This window comes from Lissotriton vulgaris, chromosome 6 (genome assembly GCF_964263255.1).
Source record: "Lissotriton vulgaris chromosome 6, aLisVul1.2, whole genome shotgun sequence".
In the NCBI taxonomy this organism is placed as follows: Eukaryota; Metazoa; Chordata; class Amphibia; order Caudata; family Salamandridae; genus Lissotriton; species Lissotriton vulgaris.
In genome coordinates, this window is record NC_141694.1 from 1,576,139,138 (window position 1) to 1,576,160,418 (window position 21,281).

Sequence of the window (21,281 nt, forward strand, 5' to 3'; positions counted from 1 at the left end):
ACTGAGCCTCGTCCAAGCAGGTGTTGGTCTCTAAGAAGCTGGACAGATGTTTTGTTGCCAGTTTTTCCAAGATCTTGATTGGCAGAGGAAGCAATGAAATAGGCTTGTAATTTGCTGCAGTGAACCTAAAGGAGCGCCCGCCCATCCACGTCCTTAGGATTTTAGGGATTACCACCAAGCATGCAGAGGAGGAACGGAGAGATCTAGTAGGGACATACCAGGAGAACATCATCTGCAAAGAGGAAGGTCCCTAGCCATGAAGGGACCTGAAGACAAGACATAGTGCTTTAAAATCAATGCGCCGGGAGATAGGCAGCCATTGGAGGTCCATGAGCGCCAGAGAGGATGATTCAAGATGTCGTCTGGAGAGAGCCAGCTTAGCCGCCATGTTCTGCACTCGCTGCAGTTTTTCCCACTAGGGCAGCAGGCGCGCCGAGAAGTAGCGCGTTGCAGTAATCAAGCCTGCTTAAGATGATACTACGCATTACCTCTGGGCGGGCATGGCCGGACGGAAAGATAGAATCTTCCACAATGTTTGGAGCAGCAGCATGCACGTTGCCACGGTTTTGTTGACAAACGCGTCAAGCTGTAGATTAGATTCAAACAGCACCCCCAGGTTTCGGGTGGAGACTGCTGCTGCCCCCGTGCCCTGGGAGGAAGGAGGCCAAAATTCTGGTGTCAAGGGGCGAGGAATACGATCCGAGGAGCAATACCTCGGTTTTTGAACTATTAAATTGCAGTGAATTCAGACTCGGCCATTCTGCAGTAGCTGACATGCAGCAGTGATAGGTCTCCTGAGACACGGCATCCCTACCCTCAAATGAGAAGATAAGTTGCGTGTCGTCCGCATAGTTGATGACCGCAATGCCAAAGGACTAAATTAAACTGACCAAGGGGCGGATGTATAGGTTGAATAGAATAGGGCTGATGTCCGACCCTTGCGGTACGCCCTGCCCCACCCGCCTGATGTCCGAACGGTAAGGCGGCAAGGCTACCACCTGGTGTCTGTTACCAAGGTAAGAGATCAACCAGTCAAGGGCCAGGCCAGATACCCCAATCTCCTCTAGTCTCCTGATCAGAATGGCATGGTTGACCGTATCGAACACGGCCGACATGTCCAGCAGCACTAGAAAGGTTGCTCGACCAAGGTCGACACACGAACAAAGGTCATCCAAAGCGGTCACCAATGCAGACTCAGTGCCGTGGGCTGGTCTGAAGCCAAACTGAGCCTCGTCCAAGCAGGTGTTGGTCTCTAAGAAGCTGGACAGATGTTTTGTTGCCAGTTTTTCCAAGATCTTGATTGGCAGAGGAAGCAATGAAATAGGTCTGTAATTTGCTGAGCAGGTCGGGTCCAGTGTGTCCTTTTTCAGAAGTGGCGATACCATGGCCAACTTCCAACAATCCGGGACTTGAGCTGTACTGAAAGACTGGCAGCAAATGGCGTGAAGAGGGGGGAAAAGCTCTTCTTTAAACAGTTTCCAGTATTTGTATGGCAGCGGGTCAAGGGGGGAACCCGATGAGATCCCGTTCACCACTGTGCAAAAATCCTCAAAGGACGGGAGGGGAAAACTGTTCAGCCGAGCCTTCCTAGCATCCGACTCCATCAGGATCTCAGGGGTGGTCCTTCTTGCCAGGTTAAACGTAGCATGAGGGGTCACCGAGGACGGAGACCCAAAATTGCTCAGAATAAGGGTGATCTTGCCCTCAAAGGCCTTTGACAAAGAGTCACAGAGCAGTTGAGAGGCCGGTATGTCCTTGGAGGCACATGCGGGGCGGGATAAATCCCTAACAATATTAAACAGGGCCTGAGATTTATTTGCCGCTGTCAGTAGAGTTTCCTCCAGGAAAATGGCTTTGGCGCATTTAATCTGGATTTTATAGGCCAGTAGTGCCTGCTTAAAGAGAACCTTATCAGATTCAAGATACTGTCTCCTCCAGGCACGTTCCGGGCGTCTGCACTGGAGTTTCAACCAACTATAGAAGCTCTTTAGTAAACCAAGGCATAGCCCTATCTCTAATTTTCCACAGCGGCATCAGTTCATCCAATGATTTGGACATTTTCTGACTGAGGATTACATAGCTCTCCTATGCGCTGTTTCCCAGGGAAAAACCGTCAGCTAACAGGGTTGGCAGGCTCGACTGTTTCAGGAGCCATGATCATTGCCTACCCAGCTTTGAGGTGGATCCTGTCCTGCCACTTTTCAAGGAATCAGCTGGTACTGACAGAGAGAAGTGGACAAGGGAATGGTCCGTCCAACATTGGGGGATGATGTTCCATACTGAGACCCGACTAGCATCTGCCAGGATCAGATCCAGAACATGACCCTTTGAGTGAGTCGGGAGAGTATCAGCTGCTGCAGATGAATATTGCAGCATGACTGAACCAGCTCTTTGTAAGCCTAATCCGTCGACCCTCCTGGCCACAGATTAAAATCTCCTAGGACCAGAAACCTAGTGTGAGAGTTGGAGTGCTCGTAAATCAGATCTACCAACTCAGGTATGGCCGATAAGGCTAGTTGGGAAATTTCACGCTTTCTCTGTAAATAAGGCCTATACCCCCACCCCTGTTCTTTACTCGAGGCTTGTGTCTGATTTTGTAGCTCGGAGGGCAGGCGAGACCCAGTTCTACTGTGCTATCTGGTCTGGTCCATGTCTCTGTCATGCAGAGCATGTCTAAGTTATGTGACTCTATAAGTAATTCAATTTCATTGTGATGTTTACTAAGGGATCTAACGTTAAGCAGCCCGCAGGACAAGCTCTCTAGACGAGTAGCGGTGGTGTGAGACTGACAGCTCGGTGTGGAATGAGGGTCCATGCTTATGAGCTTGTCTCTTGAATAGACAATAGGGGTTGAAAGCTGAGAGGCAGCATTCCCGGCGCCCAGCGCAACCTGTGCGCGAACGGGCGCAAACGGGCTTACCTCTGGCGCACCTCCGGCGCGCCTACGTCGCGCCCGCTGCACGCCAACGCTGCGCTTTTGGGATGTATCCATCCTTTATACCGTAGAACGCGGAAGTCCCGTGAGGGCAAGCCGCTGGCCCCTCCACCAAGATGGCGCCTAAACTGTGTCGCCTCCTGGAACCCCCACCCAATATGGTGGCGTAAATTCGGAGCTAAGCCGCCCCAGCCCACCCTGAAAGTCCCTGTGTCCCGCAAGTGTGGATGAAACAACGATTATAATGCAGGTAAGCACGATCAGAGATGCCCAGTATTTCTAGTGAGGCGGTATAACCGAAGGCATCTGCATCCAATGTACACGCAGCGCAGCGCGATAGAGCGAGTGCCACAGCAAAGTTACACTAATTGAATTATTTTTAATAATATTTTTTAATACTTGAACAGTATATTAAAGATGCAACACAGCAAGTGTGAATAGGCAGACAATATCGAACTGCATGTGCCTAATTATGCCTGTCCTCGCAATTTCTAGTACAGGAAAAATTCAAAGTACATAATTATGTATTTTCTTGGACAGCAAGAAGGCTGTTTTTGAAATTTTACCCTATGTGTATATATAGTTCATGAAGGCTCTACATGCATATTCCTACAACAGTTCTTGTTAAACATATCAACAAAGCAAATGTGCAAAAATAAAGATAAACATCTATACCATTCATTGAGCAAGTAATGCATTGTTGTTCAGTCTTAAGAAACCAAACATTCTCCAGTTCATGTTCACATATCAATTCCTGTTTGCAGTACTGATAATCTATGTAGGTCAAATAGATCATTGAGTCTACTAATAGTACTGTCCATCTGACTTCCTTTTCCCCCCGCCACATTAGGATGGTGGGGGAAATTGCTTTGTGACCGTGGTGGTCACAAAGACTGTCCTCCATGCTTCCACCACAGCAATCGTCACAATTGCCTGAGGGGCGGTCCGCATGGGTGAAACGGCGGCGGTGCCAGCAAGCCTTTCCATGGAGGTGGAACCGCCATGGAAAGGCTGGCCTAGGATGGATTCTGGGGCCCATTGCGGGCCCCCTTTGTGTGGGGGGAGGGTGTATGTGCACGGGTACCCCCCTACATTTCCATGCACAAGGTGACAGGCCCCGCACTACGTGGCTTTTTGGCATTGCGAACGGTGCTGCAACCAGCAGCACCGTCCGCACTGATCAGGCCCCTGGATGCACCTGCTATAGGGGCAGGCACATCCCAATTCACCCAGCACCACAACAATAATGGGCGGGCTTATATCCACCCGCCACTGAAATTAGCCCTTTAGTCTGCTGTAGTGTTTTCCGATTCTTTGATTCACCATTTGTGATGTCCGTCCAAAATATATTTTGTTGCATGGACATTTGAATAATATACAACACTTTATGTGTATTGCAATTTGAGAAAGACTTAAGAGTAAAGACTCTGTCTTGTGTGGCTAAAACCTTTCTATCCACACTGAACTGACAAGAAACACCCCTGCATTTATAATGACGTACTATAACAGGTAGACCCCATAGTGTTCTATAACACTTTTAGGTTGGTATCCTTTTGCACGCTTGATTCAAATAGCTTTATTCGAGAAAAACTCATAAAAGCATAGCAAAACATTCATACTGGGAAACAAAGTTCCAAAATTACACAATACTAAGTTAAGAAACAACATAATCAGCATAATTTGATTCCAGCATACACAATTCATAGAAGAGTTTAAAATTTCATTAGAGTTAAAAACATGTAGCCAAAGGATAAAATTATTAAAATCATTCTAAAATCAATTGATATGGGGCCAAGATTTAACAATAGACTAATCGTGTGCAAAGCAAGCAATCAACTATTCCCTTAGTGAGTTCTGCCTTAGGGCCCACACCCATCCTAGGTATTTAGCTACCGCTATTGAGATAACTGGCAAAGTGCTAGTGCATATCAGCCTACCGGTTTCAGAGCTTCTATTGGTACCCAATAGTTTACACATTGGGGTAAGCCAAACACGCCTCGGGGTTGCATATACAGGACAGGCAAAAAGAAGGTGAGCAATCATTTCCTTTTGTCTGCCACAGGCTGGGCAAAGGTTAAGACTCTCAGCAGACCACCTAGAGGTCAGTTACTTCAGGGGCAGTGAACCCGCTCTAAGTTGGAAATACAGCTTCCTGTCCCCAGGCTTGGTGATAGTTTCCCGGTAGGGTTAGAGCCTGGGCGTAAGTTTTGCCCCTAGAAAGACCCCCGTCATAGATAATGAATCAGTGGCACTTCAAACACGATATGCGACCTGTTCCCAGTAATTCTCCTTTATAATATTCTTAGATGGAAATGTGGCTTCGTCTGGGCTTTCCCACAATGTTTGCATGCCCAGAGCAGCCAGGCTATCCTTAAGATGTTTTAGACACCCGATCTTGTGGTAGGAATCAGATCTTATAGCATCCAAAAACCCAGCAGCATACACAGAAAGCTCAGGCGTCGTCCATAACCTACGCCAATACACAATAGGGCATAGCTTGGTGATGTCTGCAATAGCCTTACTGCCCAGGTCGTATCTCAGGGGAAGTAAGGGTGTGCTCTGGGGAAGACTATGTGATGCTACGAAATAATTTATTTTCAGAGAGTGTCAAAGGAGCTGTCTTCTCAACCCCCATAATTCTGCGCCATATAGCGCGGAGCTAACAGCTTTACATTCATAAACTTGGGGAATAGGTTTAGTTAACAACTTTTTGTGCTCCAAGCTTAATGCTCCTGCAATCTGGCGATGCTTGAAGAAGGCTAAATCTATATGGTGATCCCATTTGAGATCCTTACCTAAATGGACACCCAAATACATAAAATCATTGACCATTTCCAGAGGTTTCCTATTCATATAAAATTTCCCCTTAAAACTACGATGCGGATTGAAAGTCATCAATTTAGTCTTAGTCACGTTCAACTTCAAGGCCTCGCACAGTGCAAAACTCTTCAAAAATAACTAGGGCGCGTTGAAGGCCACTTGGGGTTTTAGAGACAATTAACGTGTCGTCCGCAAACATTAAAATCGGAATTTTGACACCGGCTAAGTTAGGGGTCTCTGTGTTAACTGGTAGCAAGTAATCGACAATACCATTGATGTACAAGGAAAATAAGGTTGGGGCCATGGCGCAGCCCTGGCGCACCCCACGTTCTACTGGGAATTGGGCGGTGACCCTGCCCTGGCCCCCCCATTGGAATTTGGCATAATTTGCCTCATGTAGCCTCATAACCATAGTCAAAATAGTTTCAGAGAGACCCAGTTTCTTAAGTGTGGCCCATAACTGTACACGGGGGACAAGATCAAAGGCTGCACATAGGTCGACAAAGGCAGCATAAAGGCTGCCCTTGCCTAAGTACACAGTCTTCCAATAAATAAGGATAAACCGGAAGACTTGATCAATTGTGCTAAGCCTGCTTGAAACGGGGACACAACACTATTCTCCGCAGCCCAATCCAAGATTTTATTCAGGGTCATCCTCCCAATTACTTTTTGAATTGTGTCAATTAGGCTAATAGTAGGCCTATAATTTCCCGGTTGGGTTCTATCGCTCTTCTTGTACACAGGAATGATTACCGCCCCTTTCCAAGAAGCTGGGACCGGGGTTCCTTTTGCTATTGCATTCGCCACCAACTGGATATATCTGCCCCATCGTGGCTTATTGTAAAGAAAAACATCATCAGATACGCCATCCAGGCCAAGGGCTCTCCCTCCTGTCACTGCGTTAAGATGAGTTGATACATCAGCATTCCTAAAAGCATCATCTATAAAATAGATAAATCTGGGGACTTCCATTTGACTTTCTAAAGGGTTACAGGCGTACTGCGGTTTAAAGTAGTTCACCCACCCTTCCTGAGAAACAACATTTTCAGGCTGATCAGAGTCGCCCCCTCTTCCCCACTTAATAATGTTCCAGAATAATCTGGAATTCTTGTTACCACTAGCTTCTTTTAGCTCCTGCCAATGGAGCTCGTCCGATAAGTTCTAAGCCTTGGAGATAGCTTTTTTATACGCCTGCCTTCCATGGTGGACAGCTGCTAAATTTCCAGCCATAATAGCCTCACTCAAGGATTTTCTAGCTCTCCTACAATCCTCATTATACCACCATAGCGGTTTGGGAGTCGCATTATTCTTGGTTTTGGCGAGGGCCAGGAAATGGGCACTAATTCATTCAAACAAAGTATCATGGATTTGGGTTACACTATTCCAATCAGTGCCTGAGATATTAACTTGCTCTAACGTCTCCAAAACACTGCCAACCTCCTTAGTTATTTCATTCAATACCTCCACCTTAAATACTATACGTGCCCAGTTCAGTCGCCTCATATCATTAGAAGAAACAATATTTGGGGGGCACAATTCAGGGCAGGGAGCATCTTCCTTCCACCACTTATGGTTAACACACAAAGGGTTATGATCGTTTTCCATACGAGCGACAACCTTCATGTCTACTATTGTGTGCCAGAGCCTCAGGCCACAAAGGACATAGTCTATTCGACTTTTACTAAGCCCGTAACTAAATGTTACAGCCCAAGCCCAGTCCTTCGGAGTACTGCCATTGAGTGCCCTAAGTCCCCTCTCGTAGCAGACAGAGTTAATCTGAACGATAACCTCTGTCCACTTCTACACAGGTTTTAGTTCTAACATGGGCACTCCCCACTGGCTATCCTCATCCTCATCCATAAGATTCCATTTGGGAGCAGCCAGGGGCTCGAAGGTTGTATTTAAATCACCCGCAACAATCACATTGTTGGCTGCCGAGTGTTGCTCGACGAGGGAGTCCAAGGCCGCTATAACCTGAGACTTTCCCCCTCGAACCCCCCTTGCATAGACATTAAAAAGGTCCAAATAACCCATAGAGCCTAAGTCCAGTCTTAGGACCTGAATATCTTTATTTCCTGAAGTCAGTTCTTTAACAGTCAAAGGGAGTTGTTGACGCACCCAAATGGTTAGGCCACCCATCGGGCGGCCCTTGTCTCCCTTAGTTGCCGGAACAAAAAAATTTAGATAACCGGAGCAAAACTGTGGTTCAGAATCCCAGGTCTCCTGGAAGAGACAAACGTCTAATTGACTAATAAATAATAACCAAGCAGGCGATGATATCTTAGGGCCCAAACCTGCCATGTTCCATGAAATTAATGTACCACCCCATAGGAACAATCACTACGGGATGGAGTACAGTGCCTAGAATTTGTCTCAAGCTGACTAATTGGCTCGAGGTTAGTAGGGGGACTTGCCAGCCTTAAACCAAGGAATGACCCCCGAGGAGAGAGGGTAAGTGGACTTGTGTTATCAGGGTACGTTTGGTCCTCCTCGGAGTTTAAACAATTAATAGATGGACTAAAAGGCCCTCTGCCAAATGGCACTCCCATTGCATGGCCAACCTCCTCAACACTAACAAACAGGTCCTCAACACTAAGCCTGTATGAGTTTATGAGGTATGAGTTTCAATATCCAGACTTTCCCTAGTAGAGTTCTCAATACTGTGAATGGACAAAGCCAGGGATGACACACATAAAAGTCAATCATTATTTTCCAGCCCAGAACACCCAGTAATGCCCCCTAACCTCTTACCACAGGACAAGTGATTCTGGGATAATGGGGAACACTTCCTAAGCTGTATGCTGGAGTGCACTGGTGGGCTGGATCTAAACTCCAAAGCAAATAGGTTCTCAGCCAACACTTCTGTCTTCAAGATCAGTTCGATACAGTCATACTGCTCAGCTACAGAGGTAAGCCTCATTGCCTTGATGATGTCATCCCTAATTATAGATCGGCACCCTCTAACATGACGAAGCCAATGAATGGCTTTATTAGTCAAGTAGTCTGCACTCTCAAACATTCTCCCCGTTGTTAACTTAGGGACATTTGTCATAAAAAATTTATTAGTGCTGGATGCCCTACTGAGTTACATACCCTCACTTCTGCTAGAGATTATACCTCTTATAAAGAACAGTGGTCCCTATATCGAGTATACAACAAGCAATGATCATACACTTAATAGGTTGTATGTCTTCTGTCCGTCCGGACAGGATTTTATTTTTTGGGTGAAAAAAATAAATGTTTTTTTTTTTTTTTTTTTAAATGTCAAGCCGGCACAGCCGTGACCTTCAACATATACAGGACAACTCAAAAGGAAATGGAAAAAGCAAGAAATCTGTCTGTACACTTGCATTTCAGTGGAACAGACTTTGAATGTTTGTAATAAACCACACCATTGCATATATCAGTGTTACATACAGAATTTGCATATGGGGTTAAGGGTCGACGTTTCGATGCCTTTTCTAAAATATAGGCATCATCATCAGGACATTGGATGACATTATTGTTGTCTTAGACCTTAGCATAGTTTCAACGGCGAGTAAACGAGGGTTCTCGGAAGTGAAGGAGCGTGTTGGCAGGGATTCTGCAAGCTCGGGGTTCGGCTGTATAGATGTCCGGTTATCTTAATAATCCGACACGATTTAATCACAGGGCTTATGTATACATTGATACGCCGAAAAGCACAATGGCTATTTCGAGAATGATTAGTGGCTGCCACGAGTCTGGCGATCTGGTCAGATCGCCAGACTCGTGGCAGCCACTAATCATTCTCGAAATAGCCATTGTGCTTTTCGGCGAACCCCGAGCTTGCAGAATCCCTGCCAACACGCTCCTTCACTTCCGAGAACCCTCGTTTACTCGCCGTAGAAACTATGCTAAGGTCTAAGACAACAATAATGTCATCCAATGTCCTGATGATGATGCCTATATTTTAGAAAAGGCATCGAAACGTCGACCCTTAACCCCATATGCAAATTCTGTATGTAACACTGATATATGCAATGGTGTGGTTTATTACAAACATTCAAAGTCTGTTCCACTGAAATGCAAGTGTACAGACAGATTTCTTGCTTTTTCCATTTCCTTTTGTTGTTGTCCTGTATATGTTGAAGGTCTCGGCTGTGCCCGCTTGACATTTTTTTTAAAAACCCCCCAAAAATTTATTTTTTTCACCTAAAAAATAAAATCCTGTCCGGACGGACAGAAGACATACGACCTATTAAGTGTATGATCATTGCTTGTTGTATACTCGATATAGGGACCACTGTTCTTTATAATATGTAATGCCCAAGGTCCCTATGCTATACCTTAAGGGTTCCCTTGTTCTGTTGAAACAGAGATTATACCTCTGTCATCTGTCCTAGTAGTGGCCCCCGACCTAAAGTTAGGTGTCAAATGCTCCTTCCCTGGCCTGGTCATCCAATGGGTCAACCTCTTTTCAGGGGTTATCAGGGATTCATTTTGGTGATTCCTGGCCGGTAACGAACTACTTGCCCTAATCTGTCCACTATTCAGAAGTTTAGTTTTGCTTGCGTCCCCGACTAACCTGCCCTCGCTCGATGAATTCGGCCTACCACCGGTAATCTTCAAGGGAAAAGCTTTAGCATTTATTGTGCTAGTATTTGATATGGTGCTTGACCCCTTACTTAATTGAGGCCCTACCCCTGCGGATAAATTTAGTATCAGAGTTTTCATGGATGCAATTTCGTCCCTCAAAAGAGATACTAAATTCGCCTGCTCATAAACATTGTTTGGATGGTTGGTACCCATAGTATGAAGTTCCGTTGAGGATACTGGCACATGATTCCGGAAAGGACTGTAGGGTCTTAGCCAGTATCAACTAATTGTGGTGTTGCAAGACTTTCACTATGAACGTTTGCTAGGACAGAATACCTGTTAACACAAGGAATAGATTTGTCACATAAAGGTGGGTAACTACCATCCGTTAGGGCAGAACTATCTTTACCAACAGCAGGATTACTCTCTGGTTCTACAAATGAGAGCCCTCTAGGGGCAGAGCCGGATTCAATTAAACCCTTTTGTTAGGTGAGAAACATGGCAGGGATAAAAGGCGAAACAATGCCCCCACTCTCAATCCCCACATCACCCACATACTGCTGGGAAATGCCCCGGATGCATTAACTTGAGTCTCTTTACCCAAGATATTCTCACATTCCTCAACCAAGCTGTCAATACGATCAAGGACACAATTAGTAGCTGCATGCCTTGTCACATTCCTAGGCTTCTTCCTCTTACGTACTTTGGAAGAGGCCCCAAGCTCAATACCTCCCCCCTCCATTGACTTGTGCTTCCCGATTTAGCGCACCCTTCTTACCAAAAATTAATTAAATACATTTCAGTTGAGACACTCAAGTCCAATAGTCCACCAGTGATCACCGGCTATCAAGAACAAAGTCAGGGGCATAAATCAGTACCTTATCAAGGAATATAGGAAGTTATTTCATACTCCACGAAGTAAGATGTCAGAGGGGTGACCCTGCCCTGGCTCCTCCTGGTGCGGACGGGCCCGCCGTTCGCGAGGCTGCGCCCGGGCACGCCCGTGCGCGTCCTGCGCTGCGTGGGCCCTTCTGCTAATTTGTGCGCCTCCTGGCGCTGTGCGATGAAGCGGTCTTCCTGCGCCAGCCAGGGACTGATGGGCAATGTAGTCCCCCTCAGGCGGCAATAACGGGAGCGGCAACGGCCGCGGGTTGATCAGCCCAGACCAGTTGAGAACAAGGGCCAGAACAGCAGGGCACAACCGGGAGAAATGCGGGCTAAAAGCTCCAAAGCACGCTCATCAGTTAATCTCTCACACTCTTGGTTCTCTTGAAGGCAAAAAGGGGTTTACTAGTACATACATCTTAAATCAGAGGCCATTGGTTTTTGATTATCTTCTGTAACTTACATTGAAAGGAGAGAAAGTACTCTCAATACTACCCTATCCTATTTCTCCTCTTTGGTGTAGGGAGTTAGTAGGATTTCTCTAGGGCATTACTGGGATCTCTTCAGTGCTCTGCTAATGATCTTCTATAGTCCTATTTCAATTGTTCAGCCTCCCCAAAATCTTCTTTCAAATAGTAACTCCTGCTTTGTCACAGTGAAATCAGTAACAATCCCTCATGCCTAGTTACTTTGTTCTGCGTCATCATTTAACCACCCTTTACTCTCTAGCAAAGGTTAATTCCCAAACTCCTCTCTTTCCCCCTAAACCATCCCTTGACCTCCATGTATCAACCTTTATGCCCATCACCTGCCCCACCACTTTCATGCCATGGTTTCTTTCCTTTCCAAATTCCCAGGCAGAGGATGTCTCACTCTTATGGGTGACTTATCCTGTGACTCAGACACCGTCAGTTGTGTGGGCCTCAGGTGAAAAATGTTTGCTGCAGCTAAAATAGTTAGAAATTGAAAAACCTTGTCCACCTTCACCCAGGTAAACCTCCTGACTTTCAGTGACATAGTGGCTGAAGAATTTCCTTCCACCACTCCTATGCTTTAACCATCACCAGAATTCTAGATTTTTCCACTGTGTCCAAGTGTGCCAATGCATATTCATCAGATGATTCAGATGTACACCATTGTCCAACAGTATTGCTGATGTTTCCTTTGAACAGTTGACAGCCCTACAGTGTTTGGTGAAACCATTCTCAACTCAGTCAGAGAAAATGCACACCCAACCACACCAGGCATTGCAGCTGGAGGACCTCAACATCTGGCTTGAAAAAAAAACAAAAATCTCCAACACAGATGTCTCCTATAAAACATGTGAGGTTTCCACCGAAACCAATTAGTCTAAGTAGCACTGCACCCGACATAACCTGGATGCAGTCTTGGCCCTTGTGAGACCTTGAAAGAAATTTCACATTTAAATCTCTTCAACTATCCTTAACAAATTCCCTTTCAGTCCAAACTATGACATCAATACAGCACTTTAGTCACAGACTAACTTCTACCCCTGATACTCTGATCCACTAAGAGACCTTGCTTGCCCAAGAAACTAATTCAAGACAGCCTCTTTTCTCAATGACATGGTGGTAATAAAGGCTGAAAAGAAAGCGTGTAAAAAAATATAGATGAAACAGAACAAGAATGACAATCTTTTTTTTCAATGACATTGCTAAGCTGCAATTAGGAACGCAAAGAAGGCATTGACGAGATTTGGGAACCACACATTCCCTTGAAAGAAGAATGGCAAACTATTGTGAGCTAATCTATTAACTATGAAAAGGTGGTTAATTACCAAAGCAGGTGCCCTCATAAGTTTGAGAAGGCATGGGAAAATGACTTTTATTGGTAATGATTGGTCTTTTTGTGATGGCATTCAGAATGCATATAATGAGATCATGTTGATGCACATATAGAATACCCTCGAGCATTATCTGCTCTTCGTATCAATTGCTCGTTTTTATCACACAAGATATAGACTTGCCAAATTGAGTGATGAACAAATGTGTGAAGTATCCTATGGGATAATGGTCATGGGTAAAACCTATATATGTTTTCTTGAAAATCTGAAAAAAATAACATCTTTTTAAAAAAAAGAAGACAAAAAACCTTCCAATACATGACAAGCAGGTCTGAAGCAACACATCCTTCTAGATATATCTGCAAAACTCTCAGGTACTTTTGATTTATTGTATATCCTCTCCTATGCTACTCAAGACATCCTGTTGCAGCTTGCCATACAGAACTCTATACTTTAGCTCGGTCACTAACAATAATCTCACTGCTTTCATCAAAGCCAGTGTTACAGCTTACATTCCAGTAAATCCTTGCCCCTCCACATCATGAAAGATACTGCTTTCTGGAATTTCACTGAGCAGCCAGTTAGAGCCATTATCAATTAATCTTTAGTCTTTGGTGAGTTTCCCATTGACCCCATTACCTCACACATCAATACCATGCTTGGATCCTGAAGACCTTACCAACGTCACATCAATTTCCAGTGGATTCTTCAAAGTCAGTTGAAAGATTCCTTCCTACTACTATTGAGCCGCTCCTCTGCTTTGGTAAGGTACACCAACCGACCGTGCAACAGAGAACAAGTAGTTCCATAGTATATTTAATCACCTTGGACAGGGTCTCACAGACCTTACATAACTTCTCTTACTTTGTTCATGTGTTCATATTTAATTTCCATAATCAGTATTTTAGCTCTTCAAAACAATGAACATCAAAGGTGGAACCTGCAGCCCCAATGTCTCCTCTGCCCTTTTACCCCTGGAAATTTGACCAACAGCAGAAAACACCAGCAAAGTGAGGAACTTGGAGGATACCATAAACTTCATCTCTCCTTTCTTCTTTGGGCTTCATTACGAGTCTGGCAGTCCAGGCACTGCCAGCCTCATCAGGCATGACGGTCCAGTCACCACTGCACCGGTGGCCCAGCCGACAAATTACAAGTTGGGCAGTCAGACCACCATTGCACCTCTGCAGCCATCAAGGAACCGCTGTTCCCTAGTGGTGGCATGGCAGTTAGCGCCTCAGTAATATGCTGGGGGTGCTGCTACAGCACTGCCATTAATATTATGGGTTTCAGGACCACCAGCAGTGTCAAGGAGGTTTTTACTCCATGAAAAGGCTGGCGGTCCTGAAACAAAGTTGGCCCTACAGTGTCCATTTGCATGAGGATGCATGCTGTGCCTCCTGTGTGTATGCATCCCAGTTCCTGCACGGCATGGACTGTATAGTCCATGCCATGCATGGAGTTTTTGGGGTGATCCCATTGCGGTGCCCTTTTTCAGAGGAACCGCAAATACAAGCCTTCCAGATATGAGGAAACTCATAATCTGAGAGGCGGTGGGCACACAGGTTTGGCGGTGCGGGAGCAGCTGCTGGTGTGGTGATCTGCTCCAACACTGCCAAACTCTTGATCAGGCCCTTAGTGTAGATCAGGTTGGTAAAGAGTCCATCTTTACCAAGTTAGCCATGTGCAGCATTTTCTGAATTATTTGCTATCCCCAGTAACATGCAATCATCACATTGGATCTCCCAGGTCTAAACTACAGCAAATGACTAGATCTGGAGAAACTTATATGTGCACTACTCATCTTCAGTCCCTCTAGAATGCAGGCACCAATCAGCTTCAACATTTATTCATAAATGAAGTCTTCACCATGCCCTTTAAGCTCCCTAGTGGTTGCTCATGGAAAATATTATCTCCATCAAGACCAACCATGGCACTGGACCTATAGTCACACAAAACATACTAGGCACCTAGCACTCAGAAAGATCTTTAGGATCTAGACTAATCTCCCACTTCAGGGCATGTATTGTTTTTTTGAAGGCCCGTATTTGTTGAACTTCCTTCACTGTATGGGCAATAAAATTATGAAATTCCATCCCAGGAAGAATCCAAAATATTCACAACTAGCTCAAATTCTAAAAAATTATCCCAAGCCTCATGACTCTAAACTTTACCAAGAATTCCAACAATATTAATACAGAATGTTCCAACAAGGGTGATTAGTGAGAGAGTGACTCTCACATGACACACAACACTTCCCACATTGGTCACTATAAACCTGCCCTCTTCCATTGTACATAGCAAAATCTATGGTCTATCCCACATAGTGCAGTTTCGCGTTTTGCGAGCATGACTGTGATATGACGTGCTGTATAAATGTTACAATAAAACGAATTACACCACAAGAAATATTGAAGTGTTTGCTACATTTGGCATCATTTTGTAACCCTAGTATACCTCGCTATCTCCGCTAGGAGATACCAGACCCTGGTTTATGAATTCTGCCCACTGTAAACCTATGAGTTAATGAGGATTATGCAGCTTTAGCGTGCAAAATTTACTCTCACAAACAGGGGCGGCTACTCCATGGAGTGCTGCCCCACTGCTTTCTCGCAGTGCGAGAAGGAGAAACAAAAAATTATATTATAAATACCATTGTATGTTTCTGCGTCTCCCACTGTGAGAAAGCAGAAGGGTTTGGTTGGGAGTGGGCATGTGGGTGGTCCTGCTCCACGACAGGGAAGAAGTGGCTTGCCCACTGTTGGGGGCGCTGACTCTTTGGTCTGTCCCAGGGCTGACCAAACCAGTCATACGCACTCTCTGTTTTCTCCATGCAGGCTTCTGGCAGCTCAGGGCCGGACTGGCCTTTGCGGGCACCAGGCATTTTCACGGTGGGCTGCTAGGGTGGGGCAGGTTTTGTTTTTGTTACCGGAGTGCAGCAAAGTCAGCCTCCGGTAACAAAGTCGTCCGAAACTGGTCCTGGCAAACAGTTCAGCCGCACCCCCTCAGCCCCCCCAGAGGGGCCGGCAAGCAGTTTGCCAAAGCTGGTTTTGGTTCCCAGTCCAGCCCTGATGCAGCCTACAGGGAGAAAATGGCCTCCCTATAGACGCCTTTGTGGTCGGCATCCTACCCAATGTGATTGGCTTAGGGTAGGGGAGGGAGGCTGCCTGCTTCCTGGACTCGGAGCAGAGACAATGCCATGCAGGACCAGACTGGGCAAGTGAAGGTCAGTTTAAAAAGAAAAATTAAATGACCCCCCCATGCAACCCCCTCACAGAGCGACCCCCGACCCCCCACCCACGAGTCATGCCAGGCTCAACTTCTCACAAATCGCTGTTTTTGACTACTATTGGTGGTGAAGCACAGCTCAACCTTTACAGAGATTATTTTCTACATCAAAAGCATTACTCGTTTCACTACGTTAACTGCATGTGAATTACCTGCAATCTAAACATTTTGTAAAATGGAAGCAATAGCAGCAAAACGTGCTGAATTAAATTTAAAATCCGTAGAGCAGCGAAGACTCTAAATCAAGATATTAAATGATTATTGAATGCTTTAGAAAGTTTGAATTGGGAATTTACATTTATGCCTCCTTATATTTGAAATCTTCATTGAGCAAATTGAAAAATAGTACCATTTACAGATGAAAAACAAATAGATAAACCAAATTGAAATACTTAAATCAATGTTAGCCATAGTATTTAAAAGAAAGACCGTAAACATTAAAATATATAAATGTATTATTCATATAATAAAGTATTCTTTCATGTACCAAGGGGCATATTTACAAGTTCTGGAGCATCTCTGTAAATCAGCAGGGATGCGCCAGAACTGATACGTCATGCAATTCCCTCCTTGCGCCACCACAGATGCGCCGCATTTATAATGCAGAGCACAATGGTGCAAGGAAGGACAGATGTGTGACACATCTTGTGGCGTACAGGCGGCGCATTCTTGGAGTCGCGTCGCAAGTGCAACGCAACTCCTGCAGTGCACAGGGGCCACCCATACATAACGTGGTGCGTCACTTGATTTGATGCAGCAGCATCGTAAAACTGACTCAGTGAAATCTTGTAGATTTCACTGCGTCAGTTTTACGGGGCTTTCCTATGAGGGAACGCCCACCCTGAGACAGAACGCCCACATGAAACCTGACGCAGGTTTCATGTGGTGCAGGGCTTTACAACGTGACGCATCTGTTTAGAGGCGTCACAATGTAAATAAGTCGCAACATGGCGCATTATTTACGCCGCCGCTGTGTCACAAAAGTGACGCAACGGCGGCGTAAAAGTGTCGCAAGGGGCTCGTAAATCTGCCCCCAAGGATTTATATTTTAAGCTTAAGAGGGAACATGCTACCAACCTCCGTCCATTCTATATTTCGAATTAATTGTATTTCAATAGTTAAATACTTAACTTGGCTATAAAATCATCTAATGTGTGATACATTTTTAAACCCGATACGATAATGTCACACCGGATGAAAGTGGCACTGGGAATAAAACAGAATTGTTTTTATGCATGAATCCACCATTAAAGCTCACCACAACTTATTCACGAATGCCTGCCGAGCAGAACTGGGCACAGTGAATTAAACTGTCACATTCTAGTTACAATCTAGTCAAGAGCAACTGCAATCCTCCCAGTTCAGGTGTTTAGGTAACGAACCAAAAAATTATAGAACTGCTCAATGGGTATGCCTAGATAGAAGAGTTTCAAAAAACACCCTGCTGCACTCTAAATACCGATTTACTCATGTATGGAGGATTTGGTAATCTGCATGTTCTAGTTGACTGCAGTGTCCCTTCCAAAATATTTAAACTAAACCTTCATTGACGCGTAGAATCGTTTTTGTGCACTTACCACTCATATTTGTCAAAATAATTATGTCACTAGAGGGTGGAAGTTGCTTAGAGAAAATGCTTTGCGCCTGCTGTTTATGGAAGCATAAGATAGACACGCGTATTACTGTTTTCTCAACAGCAGCCCTGTCCTTATCCACTGGCAGAGGGTTGCTATCATGTTCTTTGCTTTGGGGCACCAAAGACTAGTAACTGCCACACACGTTGGCACTGGAGTGATATACCACCTTTTTTGGTTCCTTTGTGTCTGTAGTAACTTTACATGTGAAGTCTGTGCGAAGCAATTGACTTATTCTTTGCCATCCGGAATGTGGGGCATATTATCAAGCAATAGCGATAATTATCGCTATTGCTTGGTTACAGAAAAAAATTTACCGCTGAGCTGCGGCGATTTTTATCGCAGATAAACCTTGGTATTACCAAGGTTTATCGCAAATGCGATAAAAATCGACCGCAATGCATGAATATCGCTGAAAAGTCAGCGATATTCATGCATTACCGAGCTAATGCTCTTAGCCATGTTATCCACCTCCCATTGGATAACATGGCTAAGAACTGCTCAGGGCAGGTGTTAGCTTTTGGAGATATTTGCGCTTAGCACGAATATCTCCAAAAGTTGGTAATAGGAGATAGCGATGTTAGCGACTGTTTCCAGTCGCTAACATCTTGGCAAGCCCACTTTGCATGTCATTAGTGATAAATATCACTGACATGCAAAGTGGGGCCCAAGATGGTCGCTATCTCCTACTAGCTGTCGCTAACTGGTGTTAGTGACAGCTAGGTAATAGGGAGATAATTTTATCTCCGCTTTCTTGGCTTTTAAAGCCAAAAAAGCGGAGATAAACCCCCTTCATAATATGCCCCTGTGTTTTTCCAACCAGGGATATACATGGAAGAAAGCAGAGCTGCTAAAGGGAAGCACGTCAATAATAACTGACAAAGGAAGTCTTTGTTAGACCTGCAACCCTTGAGTTGGTATTTCCACAAACTTTGGCCTTCAACCCTCCGGTTTTGCGCTATTCGTTTTGTTGACTTTACGACCCAGTGCATTTTACCACTGCTAATCCATGTTAAAGTTCACTTGCTTTCTCCTTAATAGGTAGAAACATTGGACTCCACCTAATTGGCACATTTAATGTGTTTGTAAGTTCCTACTAAATGGTACTGCATGCACCCAGGGCCTGTTAATTAAATTCTACTATTAGACAGCAGCACCCATTGCTCCTCCCGCTAAAGTAGCCTTTTACAACTTGTCACATGTCTGCCCCTGCAGCTTGTATTGTAATTTTAAACTACCATTTCAATCCGACAACATAAACATTTTGCCAGGAAGAAACTCTCTTGTTTAATACTTGTAACTGACCCTTAAGGTAGGCCACAAAAGGCTTATAGGGCAGGGTGTATTACAGGTAAAGAGTAGGACATGTGTACCCAAGTTTTACATGTCCTGGCATTGAAAACCCCCTAAAGTCATGTTTGACTATTGTAAAGCTTATCTCTTCCATTGATTAGCACTGGGTTACCTTAGTATATTTAATAAGTGCTAAAGTTGGATAAGTAGCAAATAAATATATGCTGTTTAGACTCAAATACATTGTAATTTAAAATCATCCTTCATGATAAAGTCAGATTTTAGGTTAGAAATGTGAAAATACCACTTTTAGAAAGTTGTCATGTTCTTGTATCAACCATTTGGGCCTTCTGCCAGTGTCCTTGGGCACATGACTGTGAATGGCTCTGCTGTTGGGCTTTGTGTATTATTTCAGACAGTAACAGAAAGGGATCTTAGGTGTTGATAGGAGAGTATATCCTGGCATGATGACTGGAGAGAAGCTGTGTCCAGCCCCATTTACACATCAAAAGGCTTTGCCTCCTGCATACACAAAGGAATCTGACACCAGACCTGCCCTGCCTTTTGTCATGCCCAACCAGTTTAGAACCTTGACCGGGTAGGAACTTTCCATACCCAGATGTGGGGATACAACAGGGAGGCCCTCCCACACAACCACAGGACCCTAGGTATCATTATTGAACCTTCAAAGTTACTCCTGGACCTGTGGAAGTTCCAGAAGAAGGACTGCCCTGCTGTCAAAGACTGCCATGCTGACTGAAGGATTGCTTTGCTGTCTGAGAAGGAAGACTAGACTTGTTTGCTTCTTCCCATACAAACCAGAGTGACTCCAAGTGGTTGACTTCCTAAGTGAGCTACAAGTTTCAGAGGCCTCCCTGCAAATGCCCAGCTGACTTGCTTGCAGCAATTGAATTTTGATTTGCCTGGACCTGCAACTGGACCCACCTGAGCCATGCTACTGGCCTCTGCTGGAGTGAGTTCTGTTTGCCAAGAGGTGTTTCCCAGGTCCAGTACCCTCGGTTGGCATCAGAGAGAACTGCTCCTTTAACTAATGAAGGTTCAACCAAATCCAGCAAAATGATACATGACACTCTACATAAACTCGCTGCACTGTCTAAAGCTTCATTGGGACAGACGCAGCATGATGTAAAGCTCAGAAAAGCCTTTGTATGCATCTGGAAGCTTCATTGGAAATGACGCAGAGTGACCCAAAGTCCCGTAAAGCCGTGCCACACAGTTGGACTTCATTGGAATCAACGCTGAATGATACAAAGCCCTGCAAAGCCCTGAAGCACTTTTGAAAGCCTCATCTGAACCAATGCAAAGCAACACACCGAGGACTTATGGTACAACTCCTAGTGGGCTGTCCTTGGTCCTGTGCCCTGCCAGTGCTTTTTACGGTTGGCCTGAACTTGTGACTTTGTCCTGGTCTAGCGCAACCGGATACCCTCAGGCAGTGCTTTGTGCCTTTTTGCACTATGTTTACTTAAAACTTTACGATTCCATATCTTTGATTATACTGATTGGATTTTTGCAATTCTAGTATATTTACATATACCAAGCGTCACTAACTTAGTCCAAAGGGTTGGCCTATCTACGTGATCAAAGGCAGTGGCAAAATCAACAAAGGCACAGTAAAAAACCTTCTGCTTTGTTACTACATATTTGTCTATTACCTTTAGCAATGTTATCTGTTACAGAATTCTCTGGTTGAAAGCCAGCCTAAGCCATTGGTATGAATCCTGTGGAGAAAGCCATATCTTTCAGGTGTTTCAGTACACATTTTGCAAAAATCTTTTCAGTAGCACCCAGTAGGGCTATAAGTTGATAGTTGTTGGGCAAGAGTTGGGCTCCTTTTTTGAAGATGGAAACCACAATACTCGCCTGCCATGTTTTTGGGAATAAAGGGGCCAAAATCCTGCTCCAGTCTTCAAGATTACTTTGGAGTACTTTAATGGGGATTTTATCTGGCCCTGTTGCTGCAGTTGAATTTGTAGTCTCTATGCATAGTGCTACTTATTTTGGGGATAGTGCTAATGCATCAGGAAGTTTTTCCTCCTTTCAG